We start from the raw sequence: 25,295 nt of genomic DNA, 5'->3' as shown, positions 1-25,295 counted from the left end.
ACATTAAAACGACTGAAAACGCACAGCCAAGGCCCTTTCAGGTACACTGGGCATGCGCGTGCCAGTGTAAACAGGAAGCAGATGGTCTATTCCGTAGATACAGAAGATTTGGCGAAAGAATAAATAAATACAGACGAAGCATCAGACCATTTTTTTAATATTTTTTTTTTTTTGCATGCACCAATAACGAGCTGGGACTGTTATGAATGTAACATAGGAGTGTGGCGCGGGAAAACAGACCGGGAGTCGTTGCAAAGTAGCCTAAACGGCTACATGCACAGTACAAGGGTAGGCAAATAAGTGTTATTTGCACCGTACATAATATTTTAATAAAAATACATTTCACTTCATGTTAAAACCCCGGTCAGAAGCATCGTGTTTCTGCTTTGCAAGACCCAATCAGAGAGCCGAGCGTGAGCGGCTGCGTCATCGTTTCTAAGCGTTTCACAATTAAAACGAAGACCTTTTGCTACGTTTGCACCTCCCGTCCAGACTACAACGATGAAAACGAAGACCTAAAACGGAGTAGTTTGGAAACGCTGCCGACCCCGTTTTGCGTTTCAAAACTCTGGAGGGCAGAAACAAGATGCTGCTGACCGGGTTTTTGACATCATATCTTTATTAAAATATTCTGTACTGTGCAAATAACACTCATCTGCCTACACTTGTACTGTGCATGTCGCCGTATTTACTTTGCAACGACTAACCAGTCTGTTTTCTGACGCCACACTCCCGTGTTACATTCAGTAACAGTCCCAGCTTGTTATTGATCCATGCAACAACAACAAAAAAAACTGGTCTGATGCTTCTGTAACTACGGAATGGACCATCTGCTTCATGTTTACAGTGGCACGCGCATGCCCGGTGCAACTGAATGGGTCCTAGCTGTGCGTTTTCAGTCTTTTTAATGTAGACGGAGATCAACTTCAAAACGCAGTGGAAACGCTGGTGTGGACGGAGACCGTATTCGTTTTAATTCTCCATTTGTAAACTAAAACGGAGTTGTGTGGATGAGGCCTTAGAGTAACAATAGCTCTGTGTCAAAAAACAGAGCCTTCTCATTAATTTCAATGAATGCTGTTGCATTGGCACAGCAGGGGGGAGGACGCAATGGGCTCCAGCAAAAAATGCAGGGTTGTCCAGCAAAAAAGTTGATCCTGGCTCATCAGCATAATCCAACATCACCCAGCAATGCACTGTTTAGACTAATGAAATACATGCATGTGCACATTCTACACTTTTTTGTGTCTTAACTTTAGCATTGTGCTAATTAGGTTGTTTACTTCACAAGCATTAAACAGAAGGAGAAAATTATTTCTGCCATGATAACCTTTCAGAGTTGGAAAATCTGATCTGATCTGAAAGTCCTTAGACTCATGGACTTTTTATTTGACCTGCATTTCTTGGATGGCATTTCATCTACTCTCTATCTGTGGCGTTATGACCACACTGAGGAAAATCCAGGGGAGTCCAGCACAGGAATGGCGGTATACCCGCCACTTGGCAATACAAACTACTGGAGAGGTACATGAGTGTAAATACATTTAATGGCTATTGCAGAATACCAGCCATGAATACTATCAGTATTATTTTATGAAATTGGGATTGATAAAATCTCAAGGATTATTGTGGATCTAGTGTGCCATGTTGTGGGCAGTGCAAAGTTATTTCTCCACAGATATTATTAGCGGCAGCTTTTTTTCCCCCTCAGCTATTAATTCCACTCTTGTTAATCACAAAGATGATGAAGAAGATTTAACATGATTGTTGTATTAACTTAATTTACCATATTAAGATGAGAAATCCTACAGGATTATTCCAGATTTTTCGCGCTGTTGACTGTGTTATATTTCCACTATATTGCTCACTTTTTAGTGCTTTTGAAAGCCTTTTTAAAAGTCTTGTATAAATTGCCGTGACCAGTTATTTACTTTACAGTTTTATTTACAATAGTTTGGAATGGCATGGATTAAGCCTCCTTTTTAAAAGGGTTATCAGAGTCATGGAGGACTAGTACATAATGTCAGCGTCTTCACTTCCTTTAAAAACAAAGCCCAACATGCACAGTCTGCTGCCTCTGAAATTATTCATTTTGACTTATTAAAGGTCTTCTGTACTTAGATTCAAATACACACAATGTTTTTGACACCTTCATTATTAAGTCTTCCCCTTGGTTCAAGTGCTGTTGTGACTCTGATTGATATGCAGCCAGTGCAATGTCATTTTGTGTTTCAACATTTTACCTGTTCTTGCATCGCTGTGTGTTTATTTCCTTCCAAATGTGTCTTTGACTAAGCTGTTTCTTGCCTGAGGGCGTATTTCACCATGTTTTGAAAAGCATAGCATGAATCACCAGCACACACACCCATCCCGAGTTGTTATGTTTTTGCCTGTGCCTGGCATTGTAATTCACTGTTGATTAGCTTAGATTTACTCTTGTTTGAGTTGCAGATTAGCTACAACTCTCTGCTCCACTCCATTCAGCATGAGAACACATAATTGCACCAGCCCTCCCAGTAATCTCCCACCCAGAGAATGTAAGAGGTCTCTTTTGTAAAGTTTCTCCATACAAGGTGGGGAGAGGCTGCTTAAGAATTTACTAAATTCAGCCCCCAGTGAATCAACAGTGACAGCTACTTGCCCTGTGGGTGGCCTTTTCTTCTGTTTTCCAGATCAGGGGCATTTCTCCGGATGAGAACAGACATCCAAGTTCACATAAACAAGGGCTCTGTGCTGTAATTCTGAACAGTTAAGTACATGCAGTTTTTACTAAGCCTCTTTAGATAAAACCATAAGATCATGTGCTGTTGGTTTTTCACGCACAAAAGATGTGATGTACTTGTGTAGCAGAAATGCTCTAGGTGATCCATTTAAATATTAAACCAGCCATGCTGTCTGAGCTGCATTGAGCTGCAGCAGATGAAACGTCAACAGCAAATCATCTTGTTTTTAAAGGAATATTTTTTGTTTTGTTTACTTTCTGGCAGAGAGTTAGACAAGAAGATTTCTACGACTGTGTTAAATATGGAGCTTGAAGCAAGATTATGGCTTTATACATACATATATAGCCATATGGAACCCTGTGGGTTGTATTAATAAAAACCTTTGTTTACACTCTGGCTCAGCAACGTGTCAGCTCAATAACTTCACCGCACTAACTATTTGTTTTGTTTTCTTATCATCGTCCCAATCTTTTGGACTAATCTGACAATTGTTTGACATTAGGCCTATTATGCCTGATACGCTGTTTAGAGAACTACGGAGGATTGGACTTTGAGAACTTTGAAAGCTAGGCGTATTGGGTATTCTTTACGGCTTTGAAAGTTGTGCTTGGACTTGAATACAATATCAGACAATGGTTCCCAACTGACCAAAGGACAAGTAGATAATGCATTTTCTGCCTTAACTTAAATGGTCCAGAAGGCTAAGTGTTTAGCACCACATCGCTACATCCCAAGTAGATCTACAGTACTACAAGACAAGCAAACTTCATGACATGCTCTCTTGCGGCTTGGCTAGGTTTAGACCGCAAAACTAGTTGGTTAGGTTTATGTACAAAGACAACTTGGTTAGGTTTAGAAAAACATAGTGGATTGGTATGTTAATAAGTATGTTAATCCAGGGAGTTATCTCAGGGGAAGTGTAGTAATGTGGGTGTGTTAAAATGTTCGAGATCTTTCACACACTATGACTCTGTTATCAGTGTGACCCCTCCACCTCCTCAGTAGCCCCCAGAGGCTTGCTGAAACAGACAGTACACTTGACCTTTTTTTGTTAATTTTTCACAATTTGTTATTGTACAATTTATTTTTTGTTATTTGTATCAGTTGTGTTAATAAACGTTTATTTTCAATTAATTAATTTCTTCATTCAGTTTGCCCAAGGACTCTTCTGCTAGATCGCAAACCAACCACCCTGCTGTTAATGATGCCGTTGGATAAGGGAGACAGGCAAATCAGAGTAGATGAAGCAATGTGACAAGCAGAGCGTCATCCAATTTTGAGCATCAGTAAGAATTCCAGCTAAAATTCCTGTTAACTATGGTTTTAGATTAAATTAGACATAAAAAGGTTACATATTTATTCATCATATGGACTGAAAAAGATGCCCAGCTGAATTTCCTGATTGAAATTAAATGCAATTGACTCCAGTCCAACAGTATGCCCTTCTCACCATTAAGCCAAGTTTCCAGTTGTAGAAGCAGCAGGACCTTTGTGTGCTTGCTGAGAGACTGATTGGACTGAGGGCGCAGGGTCCCATCCCCCCATCCCCACAGGCCTGGAAGAGGAATTAGGCTTTGGAGCACTTTAGAAGAGGTGGCAGCAGGCTGGGGAACAATACAACCTGGGAACGGCTTGTGGCTCATCCATCTCATAATGTGTCAACATTGCCTGTTGAGCCAGGGTGGATGTACAAAGGGAATATTTAGAAAAGGATATTGTCAGTAGTGGCTCATTGAAGAAAATTTGACAGCAGAATTCGACGTATTGAAATCATCACAATAGTATCTGACCGTTTTCACTACGCCAACAGGAAGCACTTTTTGGAACTGTAGCTCAATTACAGGAATAGTTTTGGGAAACATGGTTGTATGCTTTCTTACAGACTTGCATATCTGTAAGATAAATATGTAGCAGGAGCCAGCAGCTGGTTGGCTTAGCACAAAATCTGGAAACAGGGAAACAGTTAGCCTGTAGCTTTTACACTTTTGTTTTTGTGCAGGTTTAACAAACATACAAAGATATTAGAGCTCTTTAGATTTAGTCATGGGCCGATTTTGCTACCTTTGGACAGAGCCAGGCTAACTGTTTCCAGCTAAGCTAACTGGCTGCTGGCTGTTGCTTCATATTAAGTGTACAGATATGAGAATGGTATCAATCTCCTGTTATAACTCGCTTAAAGAAAGTGACTAAGCATATTTCCCAAAATGTCTAACTATTCCATTAATAGCTATTAGTCCTAGGAGCTCTGTTGCATAAAACATATTTCCTGATTATATCTATGATATAACTATGATATAACTAACTAATAAGAACTAGGCTTTATAGAGTTGCTAAGTAGAGCAGAATTCCCTCTCTGTCTGCCTTTGTACTGTCTCCAGAGTGTGTCATGGCTCATCGGCTTTGGTTAGTCCAGAAGTACGAGGTGGGCCTCACTGGAGGAGGGAAAGCACATGAACTTTTGAAAGCTTTCGCCCCTCAGGCCAAGTAAGTAAAATGCAGGGAGAGATCTAAGACTGGATGTCTGTATGTGTTCCCTGCTCATGAAGAGCTACAACCTGTATGCCCTTGAGTGGTGGGCCACAGTAAATGGTAATATCTGTTCTAGTAGTTATCTTTTCCACAAATGACTATGACAAATGGAAATCTGCACAGTAACAAGACCACACTGCCTTCACAAAATGCTTCTGGCTTGACACAAAAATGATTTTGAGTCCTCAAAAGGAGAGCAGATGCATAAATTCAATTAAAAATTGATTTCCCATCACAAATGGCTTTCACTCGCAGATCCACTGATAAGTGATCAATTTAGTCCATGACCTTTTGACTTTGCTGAATGAGGTTGTACCTGTAGCAATACAAATGTAGTAGGGTGTATTTAAAATTATGGCCACAAATTTTCCAAAGTGGACACCATAGAAACACCCGGTGAAATAATAGAAACTCCAAATGAAAGAAACTCCCATGTTTTAAGGATATAATGCCTGTCGACAGAAAGATCCCAACCAGAGCGTCTTCTCAGAGCTTTTTAAAACACATGATGCCACACAGAATACAGTTCACATGATAGTCTGTCTTCAAGGCCTCTGCTGTCATGAGGGGTAAATCTCTGAATATAGTGATTTGTCAAGGTTCAGTCCCTTGAATATGTTAAATAGTCCCTTCCAGGCGTGTGTGCAAGGCACTGTAAAAGATACATAACATGATTACTCTGGATTAGCTATTAGCATATTGCTATATGATGCTAAATGCAAACCTGTTTTTTTGCCACAGGTTTTCAAAATGTGGTCTTATTCTTGTGACTGTTAAAATGTAATATGATAGATGGCTAGATTGACATGTGTTTGGCATTTGGAGAGACAACAAAATAAAATTGTCAAATAAAACAACAACCTTACAATCAACGTACTGAAAAGATCTGTGACATCCAAAGATATGACATCCCCCAAATATCTCATGACTGTGGCCTGTGGATCTCTCTGTGACTATTTGGGTCAAAACCTAAGTTTGTTCCAAATAATCTGTTTAATACAAATTTAGAACGATGGAGTAAAAAAGTCATTACTTTCACACTTTTGTCAGAGGAGGGATGTGGATCATGTCTGAAAAAGACAAAATATTTCATGCTGTTTCATGTAATATTCAAGTCACACGTTTGGCCTGGGAGTAGGAACCAGATCTGTCTGTTTATTGACGTCACTGGTTTAATTCTTAAAAAAATAAGCTTAAGCTTAAGCATGTTGTTGTCTGCATGACTTCCATCTATTAAGCAGTAATGGTAGATAATCTTTGCTGGTGTTTATATGGCTATAATGAGACAATCAAACCACACGGCAAAGAAACCTCTCCTCTCCCTGTCCATCTGAATATCCTATCAAAAGACTAAGGCTGTGTCCAAAATCACACCCTCATTCACTCAATCACGAGTCCCTATAATACTGAGATTTCAGACACTAGCTACTTAGCATCATTTTGCATCATCACTGACAGCTGGAGAGTTGCTCAACGATAATTTTTTACATGTTTAAAATGCTGAAAATTGGATAGTACTTTTTTTTGCTCCATTGTGGAATTTTATACACAATTGGGATACTTAAGCACATAGTGAACTAAATATGGAGTGATTTTGGAACTGTTAAGGGTAGATGGAATATCAGAGGCAAAAATCTAAGTCCAACCTCTGTCTGCAATTATTCAGTAGGCTTTATTCTATATCAATCTGAAGAATAGAAATGAATTGGGTCATAGCTGTATCTAAGTTACTGTATTTTATGGATGTGCTACAATGCTGTCGATTGACACAGATCTTAAATTTAAACGTGCTAAAAAACACGTTTCTCTTAGATGGGTTTCAAGGCTTTACAGTTCCTTTTATAGAGTAATGGAAAGATGATCACACGAATCAAGCCAGCCCCTCTGTGATTTCACATGGCTGGCTGATTAGCCCCTTTTTCACTGATGGAAAACACATGGCGTCCACACAGCCTGTACATTTCAGGTTTTAGTTGGTGCAATGCTCAGCAGCGAGAGAGCTTGGTTCAGAGCCTCAGCCTTGAAGGGCAGTCATCATCAGAAATATGTCCCCTCCAGTTCCCACTTGCCTCTGACTGTTATTTAGCTTTCCAATGGAGGCTGGCTCTTCCCTTGGGAATGCATGAGTGTGCCTGCCAGCAGGAATGCATTGGAAGCAATAGAGGAAGATGGAGGATGGTGAGTAGCTGCTGCTGCTGCTGCTTTTCCCTCTGTGTGAAAATGAGTCCATTAATTCAGCCCCCTCCCCTGCCTCTCCCCCAGCCCTCCCTGTGCCTGTTGTCTCTGTTTGTTAGCGAGATGATTCCTTCTGTCATGTCAAAGGCAACATTATCATATTCTTGTTGCCTGGGAAACCAGCACTGAGAGAGACAACGACTTAAAGCATCCATGGTGTTTGAAGCTGGTAAACATGAAAGGTTTTCTGTGGTGTTGTGAGAGTTTGAATCCTAATATATCTGAAAGGGTATAATTGTTGGAATCTTTTTTTTTTTTCGCCGGCTCACTCAGAAATTCCCCCTTGGTTGTTTGTTAATAGATTCAGTTCAGTTAAATAAAAACATGGTTTAGATAGTCACAAAGGTAACGTGTCAAATTTGCACTGAAGCGTGAAGATCAAGTTTTGACCTCAGCATTGTTTTCTTTTGTTTAAAATGATTTATATATTAAAAGATTTAAAAGTATTGACATGACAATACTTTAAAAAAAGAATGTTTCATTTAGTGCATTTACAATTACATTCACTATCTAAACTAAATGCGATTACAGTGTGACAGATTATGCTTCATAAAGTGTTGCTTCATAAAGCAATAGACTGCTTTCTAGTAACACCATTTATATATATATTTCTAAACTGTAAACAGCTTTATTGATGTTTAATAAATCATATACTCAGGCTTTTTTAAAGCAGCCATTAATACAAACAATATGTGGGTTGCCAAGCTGTGTGTGTTTGGCTGGTGTTTTTCCCCATCCCAGCTTGACACCTGCTTTATCTTTTTAGATAAGCTCTTTAGTTTATCAGGAAGTACGCTCCAATGGACCGTTCAACCACTTTCCTTCTGGAGAAGGTCTGTGAAAAAAGTGGACCAAAATCCAGTTATTAATAACATATCAACATGTAGCCTACAGCTGCAGACCTGGATTGATGTAAAAAAAAAAAAACACTTTTCATATTTGTATAAGCAGACCAGAGGGCTTTTGACAAGGTAAGAAACCCAACGTATTTATAAATGGATTACCAATATTTAAACCAGCATTATTGACAATTAAAGTCCCCTCCAGCCAGTTTTAACTGCCGTTTTTGGTTAACGTTTAATAGTCGGACGTAATACATCACCAACCACAAACTGACCGGCTGGAGTGTTCACTAACGATATGTTGCGTTAACATCACTACCTGTAAAGTTTAGTACACTTTACTGTCTGGCAGGAGTAGCTATTACTTACCCATGATAGAAACTAATGTGCGAGTATCAGCTGTTATCAATCACACAGTCGATGGTCCTGTCACACGATAACTACAACTACGTTTTATGGTGCTCTACTGTTGTAGAGACGGTGGCAGTTGAAAGTGCAACGCTTTTTCTATCGTCTGTCCTCCAACACCGCACGCACAGATGCCATAATGAAAATAAGCAGCACACTAAACCAAGAGGAAACTAAAAAATAAAATGAAGACCCTCTGTTAGCTAACTTACTGCAATAGCTCTGCTAGCTAACTACACCTGGCTAACTACAACTTTGTTAACTTAGCTAAGAAACCGACTATCAGACCCAGAGAAACATACCTACTGTGAGTTCTAAGTAAATTAACGTTACATGATAAATTGGTTAGCTAGCTCACAACGACGTTTATCGGTTTGATGCTCTGACTTAACGAGGCGTGACGGCGCGACAGTTTTTTAACGAGGCATGACAGTGCGCCTGCGCAAGCTTCTTCTTCTTCTTGTTTACGGCTGACTAGACGCATCTGTTTGCGCAAGCTTGGAGAATGACGTATGACATGGAATTACGATAGTCATACGTCACAACCCCGTTTTAACAACTAAGCAACTTTTGCAACTTTGAGCACAAAATTAAGCTATTTGTCAAAAAATATTTGGCGAACTATGTGGGTAATCAACATTGTAAGGAAATGACTCAGAAAAATATATCATAGAAATGTCAAAATACACTGGAGGGGGGCTTTAAACAGCAACAGCAACACAACAACCCTAAAATTGTTCTTAATCAGTTGTAAAGCAAATAAATGCTTATTAACAAATAACAAAGTCATTAGCTACAACTTATGAATGCTTAATAATAGGTTGCCTTGCCAAATATAGGCAGCGTGAGTTGAGTTCAGTGATTTAAGTAAATAAACGCCTGGGCTATTATTTGAAGTGTATCACTATTCTGAAATGGGCCATTCTGCATATGAGTACCTTTACTTTTGGCACTTTAAGTATATTTTGATGCTAATACTTTTGTACTTTTACATGAGTAAAAATTTTAATGTGTGACTTTTATTTAGGCTATAACAGAGTATTTCTACACTAAGGTATTGCTACTTAAAAATATATTTCAAACACTCCATCCACCACTGTTGTAGAGACAATATAATTTGCATGTTTATGTTTATTTATTTATTTTTATTAGGCCTACTGACTATATTTTCGGTGTCCTATAAAAATCTGTTCAGGGGTTGTAGGTGACTTGGATTCATGAGCTCAGTATTTCATAGATCCTGGCTATGATCCTGCCCGCTGACCACCAGCTACCTGGCTTTGTAACTCAACACATTTTATACCGGCCGCAACAGCTGGTGGATATTCCTCGCTGTCAAACAAACAAATTAAATCACAGTCCATTCATTGTGGTGAGTCCAGTTCCGTGTCTTCAGCCCGGGCGCTGTGGAGTGTGACAGTTCAATCCGACTGGAACCCCCATCCTGGGTTTCCTCCCCGCTCCCGCTGCTGCTGGTTGGCTACATTGTATCAGTTCCCACAAGAAGAAGCAGCACGGCGCTCATCCAGAAACGGAGAATACGGAGGAATTAACCTGGATGGGACGCGACCCACTGTGGGATGTAATGCCAGAAGGTCGCGGGAGAGGACTGGACTTGTGACGAGCTTGAGACCGCACCGATAAAAAATGCCCTCCGGACTCGGTTGTTTTCGCTGTGGACTGTATCTCGAAGAAGTGTGATGGCAGAAGTCCAGTGAATCGCTGGCCTCCCCTCCTCTCTTGTGTTGGGTGTCTTGGGGAGTGCGCTGGCTCTGGTTTCTGGTGCTTCAGATTTTTTTTTAATAGGTTTTATTGAAATTTAAACCCATTACTCTGATTTGTTCTTTTTATGGAGCGCACACCACCATGGACAGACAAGGGTTTGGAATAGGAGTGGCTAGCTAAGTCGGTAAGTTATTACATTTTTCTCCTTTTTTTCCCCCTCTTCTCTCATTGTTGATAGTGCTACGACTCGTTAGCCATTTAACGTTAGCCTTGCGTGCAAGGCAAGCTGGCTAGCTCTACACCATATAGCCAACACAGCATGCAGCAGCAAGCAAGCTAGCCAAGGCTGACTGCACTCTGAGCTCATTGTTTCACTCTGCCAGCTAGCGTACTAGTTAGATTAGCTCATTACACCAAGCTAAGTTAGCTGTGTTAGCTTCTTGAAGTTTAACTAACGTGTAAAGACCCTAAATGCAATGGCTAACTGATACAATTTAACTTGAATACCCAGGTAACGTTATTAATGACCAGCTACCACTTCGAGGAGTGTGTTAATTGTTAAAAAAAAAAAACACTTGCCTGCCTGCATTGACGTTAATGATTTTCTTGTAAAGTTAAATGTTGGGCAACAAAATGTTTTGAGGAAATATTAGTTGGACACAGTTCAAGCTTCAGATTCCACCAGTGTGGTGCCTAGTACAGTGTTTCCCAAGCTGGGTACCGGGGACCCAAGGGCGTCCATAAGTTTTGTTTTTGAGGGTCTCAATTAAAACAGAACATTTAACACACTCTGTGTTTTAGCAGATAGTGAGAATATGTGTGAAATGTATATATTTTTTTAACCCTAGCTGTAACTTCTGCTATACTGTGTCTGTAACAAGTTATACTAGAACACAGTCTTCTCCAGTGGAGCTTAAGGGGACAAGATCTTATGAAATGGTGGATTGTGGTCTAATAAACCTCTAGTTAAGGCTCTCTGACATAGACAAGTGTGGGACCCATTCTCTCCAGATTACTTTTATTTATTTATTTTTTTGGCTCATATTGTTGGGGCTGTCCCATCACAGTGAAGTGAGTCATTCAATTAAAGCACAAAACATGTTTTACAAGACCACTATGGGCTAGTCCTGGTCTCTACCATGTGGTCTGTGCTGCTCCATAGAGTATAACAGTACCACATTAAAGACTAGTCAAGTAGCCTGTAGCCTAATACCCAGTATTTAATATAATGTGTCCAATTTCATAAATTCGCACAATGTTTAATTAGAAAATCTGAAGGAGACATTTCTTTAAAAAAACAACAACCTATATGTTTCCTGCAAACAGAGAAGTATGCGTTAAAGTTAACATTTGCCATATTTGCAAAGGCAAAATGATAGGTTTGTGAAGTGCGAGATTTGACTAAATAAATGGACAATCTCAGTAAGTGTTTAGCATTACTTCACAGAGTCCTATTTGAGAGAGTCATCTGAGTCCCGTGAAAATGCCATATTTTGCTTGAAGTGCACTAGGGCTTGGCTGATAAATTGGCCAGGCCGATACATCTGCTTAGCTTGCTGCAGATATGTGTTTCGTTGTTACTTATCAGCCGACAATGCAAGAAATTTCAGTCCAGAAATGCAGAACTAGGTTTGATGTCCTTTAGAAACAGTGTCAATTTTGCATAGTTTGTCCTCCACAGAGTCCTGATAGGTTTATATTTACCCCCAAATATCAATATCTGTATCGTCTTTAACAAGAGCTGCCATATGACATGTTTATCAGTGTAAGTGATTCAGTTGGAAATGGGTGGTTTGTATCATTGTTCATGTAACTTGGTTGCTGAAATGCTTAATCAACTACTGTCAATGCTACTTGTTCAGATAAATGCAGTCATCATCAAGTAAGAAAGGAAACTTTTAGGATTTGGCAGTGAAACATTTTCCTCGTTCCTAAAGAGCCTCAAGTATTCCTTGCTAAAGCTGTGGTTCATTTTAAATATCAGTTTGGCAGCTCCATTTGTCCGGGTGTGGCAATAACTCTGGGCTGGTGACACAGATAAAGGAAAACTCAAACGCAGGCGTGAGATATTACGTGGAATCCTCCTACACAATTTTAGCAGTAATTTACTGTGCTACTTTGTTCCAGTGTGTCATGCAATAAACATGACTGATGTGGTCCAAGCATTTATCCAGTATTTAGGTTGTCAGAAGTTCCTAGTGCACCATCCAGTTAGGTAGAACAGACTTGTGGTTCTGTAGTACTTAACGCTTTGTCATAGAGGTCAGTAGGCAACAGCAGTTGTTTTTTCTTGAAGTGTAGCCGGTATGCTGTAGCTTTGGTAGTTGGTAATGATTTCAGGTGTCATACAGGAGGTTTTGTCAACACAAAAGGAAAAAAAGGATCTCACACACACCCCTCAATAATACCAAATTAATTACGTGTGTGAATGTTATATCAACTTAGTATTTGGGACATTTTACCAAGCCTGCCATGAAAAGGCTATTTTGGTCCAGGGAGCAGTGAGAACATCAACTTTACTAGAGCTACTGTAATTTGTCAACCCTGACTATAAATGATTCAAGCCTTTCACTGGGGGAGGGGTGTGAGAGTGTTTGGTCAGTATTGATTCATTACTGACTTTTTTTTGCATTGTTTGTATAAATTTTAAGGGTGTTTCATGTTGAGACTTTAATGTTCTAATCATTCTGAAGTCAATGCAAGAGATAATAATGTATTACACTGTCAAGCCCAGAGTATTTCACAAAGCCATGTTTCCCCCCTATATTGAGATGATAACAACAACAAGATACATTCAGCTCACTATGAGGCAGAGAGCTGCCACTGCGTACTTTCCAGCTGACTACCTTTTTTTTTTTAGTAGTAATTTGTTCTAATCAATGTAAGGTTGTTAAGAGCCTTGTTGTAGTGTGTCAGACACATTTTATATAATCTGACAGAGCCGTCAGTTGTAAAGTGGAAGTGAAATTTAAGACTCCAAGCTTCACATAATAACATGACATTTTATAGTTGTCAGAGATGTGTAAATTTGCCCAACGCTTGGATGAGAGCCCAAGGTGAACATGAGAACAACGCCAAGTGAGGACATTTCCTCATTCTCCAGCTTGTTTCTTGTGGCCCTTTTTTAAAATGGGAGAGCATGGAAACAACTGATGGTAAAAGTGACTAATGTATGTAATGCCAATGTGGCTTTCACTCATTGTTGATTAATGTGTCGACTAATTTTCTCGATTAATCGATTTAGTTGTTTGGTTTATACAATGTCAGAAAATGGTGAAAAATGTCAGATCAGTGTTTCCCTAATAATAAATATAATTTATAATAAATAAAAGCCCCAGATGATGTGCCCAAATGTGAAATGTATCAATGAATGTGAAATCTGAAACCAGAGAATTTTGACTTTTTTAAATTTTAAATTATATATAGTAGGCAATTACTTAAATAGTTGACATTTAATCAGTTAATTATTGCTGCGTCTCATGGATCTGCAAAAAACAGTAGAAGATTTCTGTTCATTTTGACTAGCCGTTAACCTTTTTAAAAGCTGCTTCACATCAGGCGGGACATCAAAGAAACAGTGTGGATGAAGAGAATTTAACAATGTTTGTTTAGAGGTCCAGGGCAACAGATTAGTCCAGGACAAGGGGATTATGTTGGCTTTGTAAGGCTGCCGTCATCTCATGGCTGCACACCAGCTGATGGCAAAGTAAGAAAGGATTTAGCCTATATCCTTAAAGGTAGCTGTTAATGTGAAGGCTTTCAGGTATCTTAAAATCACTTAAATGAAACCATTCAGTTTGGGAGAATGTATAACCCTCTATTCACTTATATTCTTGGTTTTTACTTTGGCAAAGAAGTAGAATGCATGCTTAATAAGAAGCAGATTCATTCCTTAATTCCTTTTTTGCGCTGGTGATTCCATAGTAAGCCTCATGATAATGTTAAAGCCATTGCACAGGTTGAGATGAGATGGAGCACCTTTGTAGTTTAAAGCATCATACAGTATTTCCCCAAGGTTGAGATTTATTTGAAGTGGTCCCTCCCTAAGTGATGGGGGTTGGGCATGTTTAAGCACTGGTGAGAAGCACCATCATCCAGCACTTGAAGAGTGTGCAGGAAAACAGCTTTACATACATGACCTGACTTGTAAATTCAAGTCACTGCAATTGTACATAGATTTTTTTTATTTACCAAATGAGCTGCACGAAACAGGAAAACATTTAAAAAGAAGAATTAATGCATAAAACATGTAAAAAATCAATCAAGGTGTTTGCCCATTACTCTGATCTTCACCCTTTAGATATGTCATTACAGAGTAGAACGATTAGTTAAGCAGTCGATCAAAAGATAAATCTGCAACTGTTTTGATGAGCTAATTGTTAAATCATTTTTAAATTACAAATCCCAACAGTATCTTGTTTGAGCTTAATGGGCTGCTGTGTCTTAATATTAGATTAAATTAAATATCTTACAGGAGTTGTACTGTTGGCATCACATTGTGTCTTAGGACATTGTGATGGGCATTTTCAACTGTTTACTGACGTTTATATGGGCCAAATGATTAATAACCTTCATTGACAATACATTTTAGTTGCAGAGTCCAATGCAATGTTTTTCATTTCCTACTTACTACAGCTGGCCACTTGGCCCAAAATAGGCGTACATTAAAATATGTCAGGTAGTGTAGATGCATATTTTAACAGTTAAATATGTCCCCATTAGAAAAAAGCCTGCATCAGACCTTTCCTGGAATGGGTTAAGTGTTTTGTATTGAGTTTTATAGTGTTTTTTTGTATAATATCCGTTGAGAGAGAGAAGTGTCATCTGGAGCTGTGGTGGGTGGAGAGGATTGTATTTGGACTGTCTCTTCATCTCCATCAGGAACAAAATGCTGAGGTGAAAATGCAGCTTTTAACCAACAGCAGTGCTTAAGAGGCATGGTTCACCTGAGAAATATTGAAATGTTGCAGAAATAGTAGCAATGGAAACAACAGTTTTTAATGTTACGCCAAATAGCTCACTTCACTTCACAGATTTACAGGGTAAATAGCATTCATTTAAACAGCTTGTTGTTGTTTTATTTGTTTGTTCAATCGTCAAAAGAATATCAATGGGATTTTGTTTTTTTGACATCTTGTTGTTTATTTGAAATGCAACAGGTTAGAGTAAACAAAGGATCTCAAATGGATCTGCCTTTTTATTGATTCATCCCTTATGTTGACCAGCTTTGGACACTTAGTGGGGGCAAATGTGTCTGGATTGGCAACCAAAATAAATATTATGTTAATTAATATGTTATATGAGCATATTACCTTCTTTATTTCCTTGGGCTGCAGTTTTATTGAAAAGGTTGACGAGATTTGACAGTTATCAATGGACTGAAATTTCGTATCAGGAGTCAAAGAATATGCAACTCTACTTTAGTTTTTATAGCTTTGATTGGATTTCTCACTAGCGAATGGCCAATTACAGCAGAAAGGAGCAGACTTTGAATGCTTGTTGCACAGTTGCTGCTTTGCCAGAGACTGGTGATCCATCTTTTCCTGGGATGCGAGCCCAGGTTACACTCAACTCCCCCCCCCCCACACACACACAAGCTATAAAGATATAGTCAGCTTTTGTGGCCCAGCACAGTCTTGAGTGCTCCGAAAATGCTGTCTCATTTGCCTTTGGTTTGACGTATCGTCCCCTGTGTTCTTGGAAAGAAAAGCCACAGACACCATGAGTCAGTTGAATCTGATTTTGATGGGTTATTCTTGTGTTGTTGTAATAACGAAACCCTGTCAAATTGAATTAGTATGTTTAACAGACTATGGCTTTCAGTAATGTCTTTGTTCATCCACTCATAAGCAACATGGCCTCGTTTATCACTCTTGCTTCACTTGTTCCTGACACTGGTGATATTTTTACAGATGACTAATTTCCATCTACAAATGGTTGATAAAGATGCCAGTGTAAAGAAAATGGTACGAAATTGTTGTGATGTTTTCAAGCTTCTATACAAGCTTCTTTAATCTGTTGACAGAAAGCAGTCTAGTGTCCTCCCAGATGCTGTAAGCTTGATTTTAGCTGTAGGAACGCCACAGTCTTTTATAAAGATACAGTTCTGAGTGAGCAAGAAATGTCTGTGATGATGTGATGTGTGGGAATTCCTCAGAGCACATCAGTGCTTTAGCATGGTAGCATTGAGTGAGTGGGTGGTTCTGAGGCATTGTCCCTATTGCCCTAATCATGCCGCAAAATCCACTGTCATCTGTAGGATCAAACAGAAACCTTTGTCTCTCTCCACACTTGCTGCACTTGTGATATTGACAAGTAAATGAGAGAACATCCACAAATGACAAAATTGCTGCAGTCTAAAGTGAAAACAGATGATCAAGTGGAACTTCAATACAAATACTTTTTGGGAAATAAATTCTGTCCACCACTGTGTCAATGCTAACAGAGTTCTGCTATCGTGTTTCATCTCACTGCCTGAGCACACATGGTAACAGATGTATAAAATGTTTACATTTGTTTTAGTTTAAAGCATATTACCATCAAAGCAGCTTGAGTTTATAGCCCACTGAAGTGATGTCATTTCAGGCTCACAGTGATCCTGTCCTGTTCCTTTTACATGGAGCATGGATAAAAAATGAACAGGCTTTAGTTGTTTGATTCTTCAGGATATATGAATATCTCGTGGCTAGTTTATTAGGCAATATGCGTTTCCAGCTGTAAATAGAAAAAAGCATTACTAAAGAAGCTAGCACTAGATATTTTGGCACCAGTACCATCTTTATTTCTTTTATCTGCTTTACATTTTGTTCACACATGCGTTATCAATCCCATTAATTCTACTAATTTTGAGCAAAATAGTCAGTTCTGGCATACAGTTACAGGCAATTATATTAAGGCCCTCAAGGTTTGACAGTAATGGTTGGCCGGTTGCCCTCGGCAACCACATTTGGACCACTGTCAACCATTGTGTGTGTTCTGGTTGCTGTTTTCGGTAACCAACACACTGATGCCTCTGTCCATGGCATAAATTCTTGCACATAGGCAAATAAGAATGATGCTGTTTGTTTTGTTGGAAATGGTAAAATATGTTTAGGTTCATGTTTAAATGAAAAAAATCTAATGATGAACCACATCTACAAACCCCGAAGACAGTTGTTGACACTGATACTAAAACTAGAGCTGTTGACAACCTGTTGTCTGTTGAATGAAATTTATCTGCAACTATTCTAATGATGACTTTAATAATTTTTCAAGCCAAAAACGGTTGTTGTTTACAGCTCCGCAAATGGGAGGTTGCGCTGCTTTTCTGTCATGTGATAGTAAAATAAAAATAATACAAGCAATTTGAATACACAATCTTTTAAATAAGTGTGTGTGTGTGTGTATATCAAGAAAATTGTCAGAATAATCAATCAACCTTTAGTACAATGTAGAAATGAGGTCTGATTAGCAGGAAATGGCAGCTCAGCCAGAAAACACTGAACGTGCAGAACAGGATATGCAGTTAGAAATATGAATGCACCAAATTAGCCGTCACACCTTTAACAGTTAACTACATTGTAAAAATGTTGCTAGCCAGCGTTTCATTTGTCTGTTGCCCTGATCTAATCAGACACACGTTACACAATACAGATCTGATCAGTCTGCAGGAAGTCATTATTATTTGTCCCCGTTCATTTCCCCATTAATCTAACAAGGTGTTGGAAACAGATTATTTTATTAGGACAGAAAATGTATACTCTGATAAACAGTATTGTGCAATTTACACAACTGATCAAGGAAAAATATGTCAATCTCAAGAGTAGCGATCCTTTACAAAGCCTGTGGCTGGAGAATGCAGTTAAATTTAAAAAACAAATAAAGAAGCACTTGCAGTCAGCACTGCGCACTTTTCGCACACCGTTACAGAAAAAAAAAAAAAAAACTGTAATGACGCAAGACAGATCACACTGTGTTGCTGCAGGCAGTGTACATTGTTTTCTTCTGCTACAGTGCCATTGCCGTGATGCTTATTGCACATGATATAAAAAACGTACAGTGTGGACATTTGTCTAAACCGTCAGAGAAGCAATCCTGTGGCTGTAACATAAGTGGATTGAACTGGCCTGACTGGTTTGGAAAAATATGGGTGGGTAATGTTTCACTCAGCAGCTTAAGGCAGATTTATGCCTCTGTGTTGAGATGTTGTGGTATCTATGTGTGGGGCAACGGACGCAATATGGGCTTCATGGAGACCACATGAATTGTAATTGGATAGCTTGATCTACTTTGTGTTTGCGCCTACATTTTCCATTGCTGGTGTTATTTGTTGATAACAACATGGAGCAGGTTGAAAAAATGCTCTATAATCCTCCTATTCAGTAACGTAGACCAATTTGTATTTTGTGGTCTTGCGAGGCCATTTCCACTGCAGCCCTTCTTCTAACCACAATCAGCTATGTCTATAAACCCAATTACTTTAGGTTTATAATAAATGCACGACAGGACCTGATAATGTACAATGCATCCATCTAGTGAAGTAACAGTGCCATGAAAATCAACGGGTTAAATCCTTCACTGAACTATAAATCAGTTCCCACGCCGTAGGCATCTATAGCAAGAGCAGTGAAAAAACTCAGCAGAGAATCATAAATTCAGCTTTAGTGTTATAAGTAGTAAAGTGAAATATTGGTATCCTCCAAGCTGTGAATATATCAGACTAAAGATGAATGTGTAGTGTGCCACCTGCTAAAAAAGAGCACTTGTGCCATTGTCTAAGTATAAGGTTTTACTTGTACCGTACTGTAATCTGTCAAAGAAAATAGATTAGATGCTGACATAAAAGGGAGAATGTGACGTTTGACAGTCTACCCGTTTGCGTTGCGTTTTAATTTGGCCGGCACTATAAAAGGCGATTGACGATGTTGGACAAAAGGAAAGCAGACTGGCATGTAGAGTAGGAGAGGAAGATGGATAACTGAAGGAAGTTTACATTATTTACAGTCTGAGGAAAGGGCAAGCAAACCTCTTTTAGTTGTCAGGGTGATAGAGCATTTGAGATCTGACCCAGCTGACGTGTGTTTGGAGGTGGATGCACAGGTAACGGAGCTCACTTTGCGCTGTGTCTAAATATTGTGGATGAGGGATAATGTGAGTTGAAAAGTGTGAGTGAACATTGGGGAAAAGGTTAAGTAAACATGATATTTTACTTTTGGTGAAATGTGGCATGCCACTCTTCCCCTGCCTTACGTGCATATTCCATCAGTGACTGAATGTGTATGTAAGTATCACCACTCGCCTATTAATAGGAAGTGGCCGATTTAATGAGATGCTATTGTAGAATTAATTGGTTAGTAATTGATACTGCACTGTCAAAACTTACAGTAGTCTAATCAATCATGAATTGGGTCTAAATCGGTACTTAATCCTGAATTCCCATCAATTTTTGGATATGACACTTGTGCCTCCTAGGAACAGATCACCATTGCATTGATTCTGGAAAGCTACCATGTGAGAATGACAAAGCCATTTGAAGCCCTGCTTGTTGACTCGGCCTTTGTTACGCAGCTGCTAGAAGAGAGGCAGGCAGTTATTTGAGGTTAATGGTTGTCCATGCCCCCTCTAGTTAGACATTCACATGGCAACACCTCAACTGTCCACGGTACAAACAGTAGTGCAGTATATTAGTCACTCAGCAGTGGCCTGTTGTCTCCTCATAGAGTCTCTACAGGAGCAGTTATACCTCTGTTCTTTGTGATGCTTTTGTTTAGAGCCAGTCTGATATGAGATTTTATGACCAATTTTGATATTTAGGATTTTAAAGTTGAATATTCTTTTTTTTTTTTTTTCTCTTTCTTTTGAGAAACGCATAACATAAACAAAGATTATCCTTAACATTTGTTATGAGACCCCACCAAGGTAACATGACATAATGCAGTGTAAACATAAACTGTTTTTATTGTTATAAATAGTACTTCGAACAAAAGCACAGATGATTGTATCAACAGATTGCTGTGTTTTGTGGTGGATTTGTCATTTATTGGCTCTTACAAACACTGATAACAATTTATCTGCAATTAGGTCATATCTGCCGATAATATCTACTTCCATTGCTGTATTACAGATTTCTGCAGATCAGTCACCCACAACGCAGCAGGTTAGTCGAAGATGCGGTATGGAATAAACAGTTTGAAATGCCCCTAGTTATAAGTAATATACCATTAGCTTGAATGAATGAATTGTGTGCAGATTGGTTTTTCAGACTGAAGTAAGAATTTGTTGGAATCCTGCCTCTCAGGCTAACCATGCGGGACTGCATGTTAAACAAGACTGAAGCGGGAGAAAATGTGTTTTTATCTTCTAGTATGCACACACACAGACCCTTTTAAAGAAGCAGACACAACATACCCAGCAGTGTTAGACAAGGGACTGTCTGCTCTTTGGCCTCAGGCCTTGTCTTTTTACAACTCTTGCTTCTCCTTCATTTGTCAGTCAGTATTTAAATATAAAGCAGGCTTACTTCACCCATCACGTTTATTTATCCCTTTCTGTTTACATTCTGACTCGAAGAGAAAAACCTCAATCTAACATTGACTGATGGGGGGGAAAATATTCCACAGGGACACTCAAGATTATAACAACTGACACAGTTCTTAGCACTTTCATGTATATGTAAGTTCCCTACCTGAATTTGTCTACTGCTGTTTGTAATTTAGTTGTAACCACAATGAAATAAGGACCAAACAAAATTAAGTTGTAGTTTCTTTTGAGATTTATGTTCTCGCTAGCCCACTTTATTTCTTGTGTGCCGTCTTTCTTTGTGTTTAAACAAAGTTCCCAAATGCTTAATATATGTGTTGGTTGAGGGTAGAAAAACAGAGAAACATCATGCCTTAACCAAAACATATAATTTCTGGCTTTAAATGGCGATACTGTTCTGCCCTCAAGGCGTAAATTGTGTTCAGCAAATGGGACATAGCTTTAGTTGGTGTTTGGCATATGGCTGGGAAGTACAACACTGTAAATTGATTTTTGTGGCAATGTGTTATGAAACAGGAAGCTGGCCTTTACATTTTTCCCTTGTTCCATGTGGACCTGGATTTAGCATCTCAGGAAGAAACGTGGTCCACCTTAAAATCTTAGGCCCCATCCACACTACTGCGTTTTCGAATTAAAACGGAGACCTTTTGCTATGTTTACACCTCCCTTCCACACTAAAACGGCAAAAACGAAGACCTAAAATGGAGAAGTTTGTAAACGCTGCCGACGCCGTTTTGTAGTTCAAAACTCCGCAGGACGTTTTAGTGGGGATGGGCAAAAAAGGAGGACTTTAGAAACAGTGACGCAGACGCTCACACTTGGCTCTCTGATTGGGTATCATAAGTCATGCAAAGCAGAAACACGATGCTACTGACAGTGTTTTTGATTTGGTATTTTTATTAAAATATTCTGCACCATGCAAATGACACTTATCTGCCTACACTTGTACTGTGCATGTCGTCGTTCCGCTGCCACACTCCCGTGTTGCATTCAGTAACAGTCCCACCTCGTTATTGGTGCATGCAAAAAAGAAAAAAAAAATCTGGTCTGATTCTTTGTCTGCCTTTTTTTTATTCTTTTGCCAAATCTTCTGTAACTACAGCAGAGACCATCTGCTTCATGTTTACACAGGCACGCGCATGTCCAGTGTACATGAACGGCCACTAGATGTGCGTTTTCTGTCGTTTTAATGTAGACGGGTGTGAACTCTAAAACGCTGGACGGAGATTGTATTGGTTTTAATTCTCCGTCTGTAAACTAAAACGGAGTAGTGTGGATGGGGCCTTAGAACCTTAATAGAAGCTTTGCCCATGTTTTAAACTTCCCCCCTTCTTCTCATGTTACTTGTATAGTGGTATCTTATACTTTCTTCATCTTTGCATGCTCCCCCTCTGTCGATTGGAATTTTAAGTGCAAACTAGCATACACATGCCTTTTGATAATGTCTGAAACGAACACTTTAACAAAGTGTTTGTGGTAGCACTGGCAAGTTCTGGCATATCGAGTGAAACAGGAAACCTGCATCATTGGTTTAGCTTAGTGGTGTCTTCCCATTCATTTATAATCGTGACTTTTTTGTTAAGCTAACTTAAGGCAGTCAGGCACGACTGTCACACTAATTATCCCTTAATGAGAAAGAACTTGAGCTCACCAAGTTTACTGACCATCCCAGCCCCCAACATCACAGCTGATTCTTGAGACTGATAAAATAAAATGAAACAGTTCACTGACTAAAGTTTGAGACCATCCCAGGAAAAAGCCAATGAGGCGCTGATAAGGAAATGCCCATTAAACAGCAATGATCGTGTCCTGTTATCTTGAATGAGTAAAAATGAAAATGAGAGAGCAAGAGATGAGTGTGTGTGCTTACCAGGAAATATTAAGTTACACGGACTACACATATCAATAAAAATTAATATAGTATTCAAGAAATGCTGCTGGTGATTTTTATCATCTGGCCCAACAGTCCTGTTGAGAAATCACTGTAATATTTCTGCAGTAGTGTTTTCAATTCCTATAGTGGTTGGGTATGAAGTTAATTACCTTCCTGCTATACTTACCACTGCTAACTATTTAATCAATTTATCCTTTTGCATTTTGATTTGTTGTGCTTTACTTTGCATAAAATACAATGGATTTGACAGTTGGTGTAACAAAGTAACACTAACCTTTTTTTCACGTTTTTGTACAATACACAGCAGATATCATTCAGGAAGTTGCTGCTACTTCATGTTTGTTACCACAGGTTTTGTTTTGCATGTATCTGCTTATACTTTTTAACTTTCATATCAGGTTGCTGCACGATTTTTCAGGTCTTTACAGACAAAATTCCTGCCAGTTCGTTTTATTGGTCTGGTCATCATGTAAGAACACTATTTTGACGGCAGTCGTGACCAGTCGTTGAGTTCGAAACACCTTTGAAGCAGTGCCTAATGGGAAATACCTGTACTACAAAGCGGGGTAACTGGCTTATCCAGGTAACTTCAGGAGTAACTTAGTGACGTCGGGTGTAACTTCCCGGTTAACCCGTACTACGAAAGGTGGATAGGTGTTATCTGAGGTCTGTTGCCATGGCAATTTACGCCACATCTCTAAACTGCTCCGAGCAGGTTTTGTTCGTGGTTAACTTGAGGTTACCCTGCACGTTGACTACACACCACATCTGAACTCAGTGTTGATGATGAGAAGTAGGACATAAATACACACCACTTCATAACATATGTTTCATCCTGATTTGCTCCACTGCGGTTGCAATGAAGTTCTGAACACAACAGCATTACATTCAGAGTGCGAGCCCTGCAGCCTCAGTGATTTTAAAGAGGAATCTTAATTAATTAACAGGATAGTTTCGTAGATGGAGCCCATCTGTAGTCTAAGTGTTTTCACATATTTAGATTATTTTACGTGTCCAAAAAATAGGGAGCCAGGGTCGGGGTTAATAAACGAAGAAAAAAACTCGGAAAAATCGGGAATTCCCTGAATCGAAAATCACTCTGTTTTCTTTGAATACGCCAAATCCAAGGCAAAATCTCTAAGGTGCATGATAGTGATTGTGGGCTAAACTCAGGAGTATTTCCTAACTGCTAAATCCAATTGCAAAGTTTAATATAACTTTCAAGCGCGTGCATAGCCTACTACTCTGTGTGCGATGTTGCAGCCTTGCAAAGTGAAGTTTCTCTCAAATGTGTGACTATAATGTCAGTGAATATTCAAGTTTTTTACTTGTAGGCTAGATTAAATTAAATTTTCTCTTGGATTATTAGGATTACCCCTCTACTGGCTCCTTTTTTTTCTATTACAATGGACCTTATGTGCAGTTGTACCTTTACATCATATTACACATAAAAGACCCCATAAAATACATAATAGAGATTTAATCTGCAATAAGACCACTGTGAAGATAATTAGGCTACAAATTTACTCAATGCGATGCCAACAAGCCTCCCTTGCTTTGTCGTTCGCCACGATATTAGATTTAGCCTCTAACTTGTCTTTACATTCATAATTTCCTGACACTACCAATGTGCATTCTTCTGGAGAAATGCGAAGCATGCGCTGTTGCGAAAAAACTCTGCCTGCACGGCCGAACGCACCCGTTTTATGCAAACGCACACCAACTCCAATTAAGTTAACACCGGGTTAACACAGACTCAACTAACCAACATCTTATCCACCTTCGTAGTACCGTTTAACTCCAGTGTAGGCGGTCAGTTTGTCAACCCTGAGTTTGCATGATAACCCCGAGTTAACTCTGAGTAGGTTGAACTCCCTTCGTAGTACAGGCCACTGGAGGTGTTATTTATACCAACTCAGAATATCTGGCAGTGGAGGGGGTGTACTTGTCAACACAAAGCACTTCAAGTGTTCTCTCATCTCCACTGGTACTTTTCCTGCTTTTGAATAATTCATTTTCTTGGTTAATGGTTAAGTTACTCTGCTTTGTTTTGTTTTCTACACTAGGCTTTCAAACCATAAACCCTGAAAACCTTTTTCTAAACAATTTAGGATGTTGAAATTGAAAGTATCATACTACTGCAGTTGGCCACTGAAGTATATTTGACATTTGCAACCCCTTATGTATATTGCACTTCTCTTTTTGTCTTGATTTTGTGTTTCTGTAGACCTTTTCTACTAATGTTAGGAGTAAAATTATTAAGCAATTCTGTTTTAAAGTCTAGCTCTACTGTTACCACAGCCCTCACATCAACGCCTCACTGTCCATGTAGATGCCTCTTTATCGTCAATATCAACCAGTATATGAATTAGTATCTATTCAATTCATATGCTAAATATGTTGCAGCAATTGTATGCAGGT

At 39.1% G+C, this 25,295-nt stretch overlaps 2 protein-coding genes across 15 annotated transcripts in view; both read left to right on the top strand.

The window, feature by feature from the left end:
- neo1a (neogenin 1a) overlaps positions 1-25,295 on the top strand; it is a 629,602-nt gene that overhangs the window by 166,730 nt on the left and 437,577 nt on the right. The gene's annotated exons all lie outside the window — the stretch shown is intronic.
- Positions 10,185-25,295, top strand: part of znf609b (zinc finger protein 609b) — an 85,234-nt gene continuing 70,123 nt past the window's right edge. For 3 of the 4 annotated variants that reach the window (XM_046033340.1, XM_046033339.1, XM_046033337.1), the window contains exon 1: positions 10,185-10,646. The gene's annotated coding sequence lies outside the window, so the exon portion shown is untranslated. The remainder of the gene's footprint in view (positions 10,647-25,295) is intronic. The other variant, XM_046033341.1, reaches the window with a different exon arrangement.

This window comes from Micropterus dolomieu, linkage group LG20 (genome assembly GCF_021292245.1).
Source record: "Micropterus dolomieu isolate WLL.071019.BEF.003 ecotype Adirondacks linkage group LG20, ASM2129224v1, whole genome shotgun sequence".
In the NCBI taxonomy this organism is placed as follows: Eukaryota; Metazoa; Chordata; class Actinopteri; order Centrarchiformes; family Centrarchidae; genus Micropterus; species Micropterus dolomieu.
The sequence above is the reverse complement of the archived record's forward strand: the minus strand, read 5'-3'. Positions and strand labels throughout refer to the sequence as shown.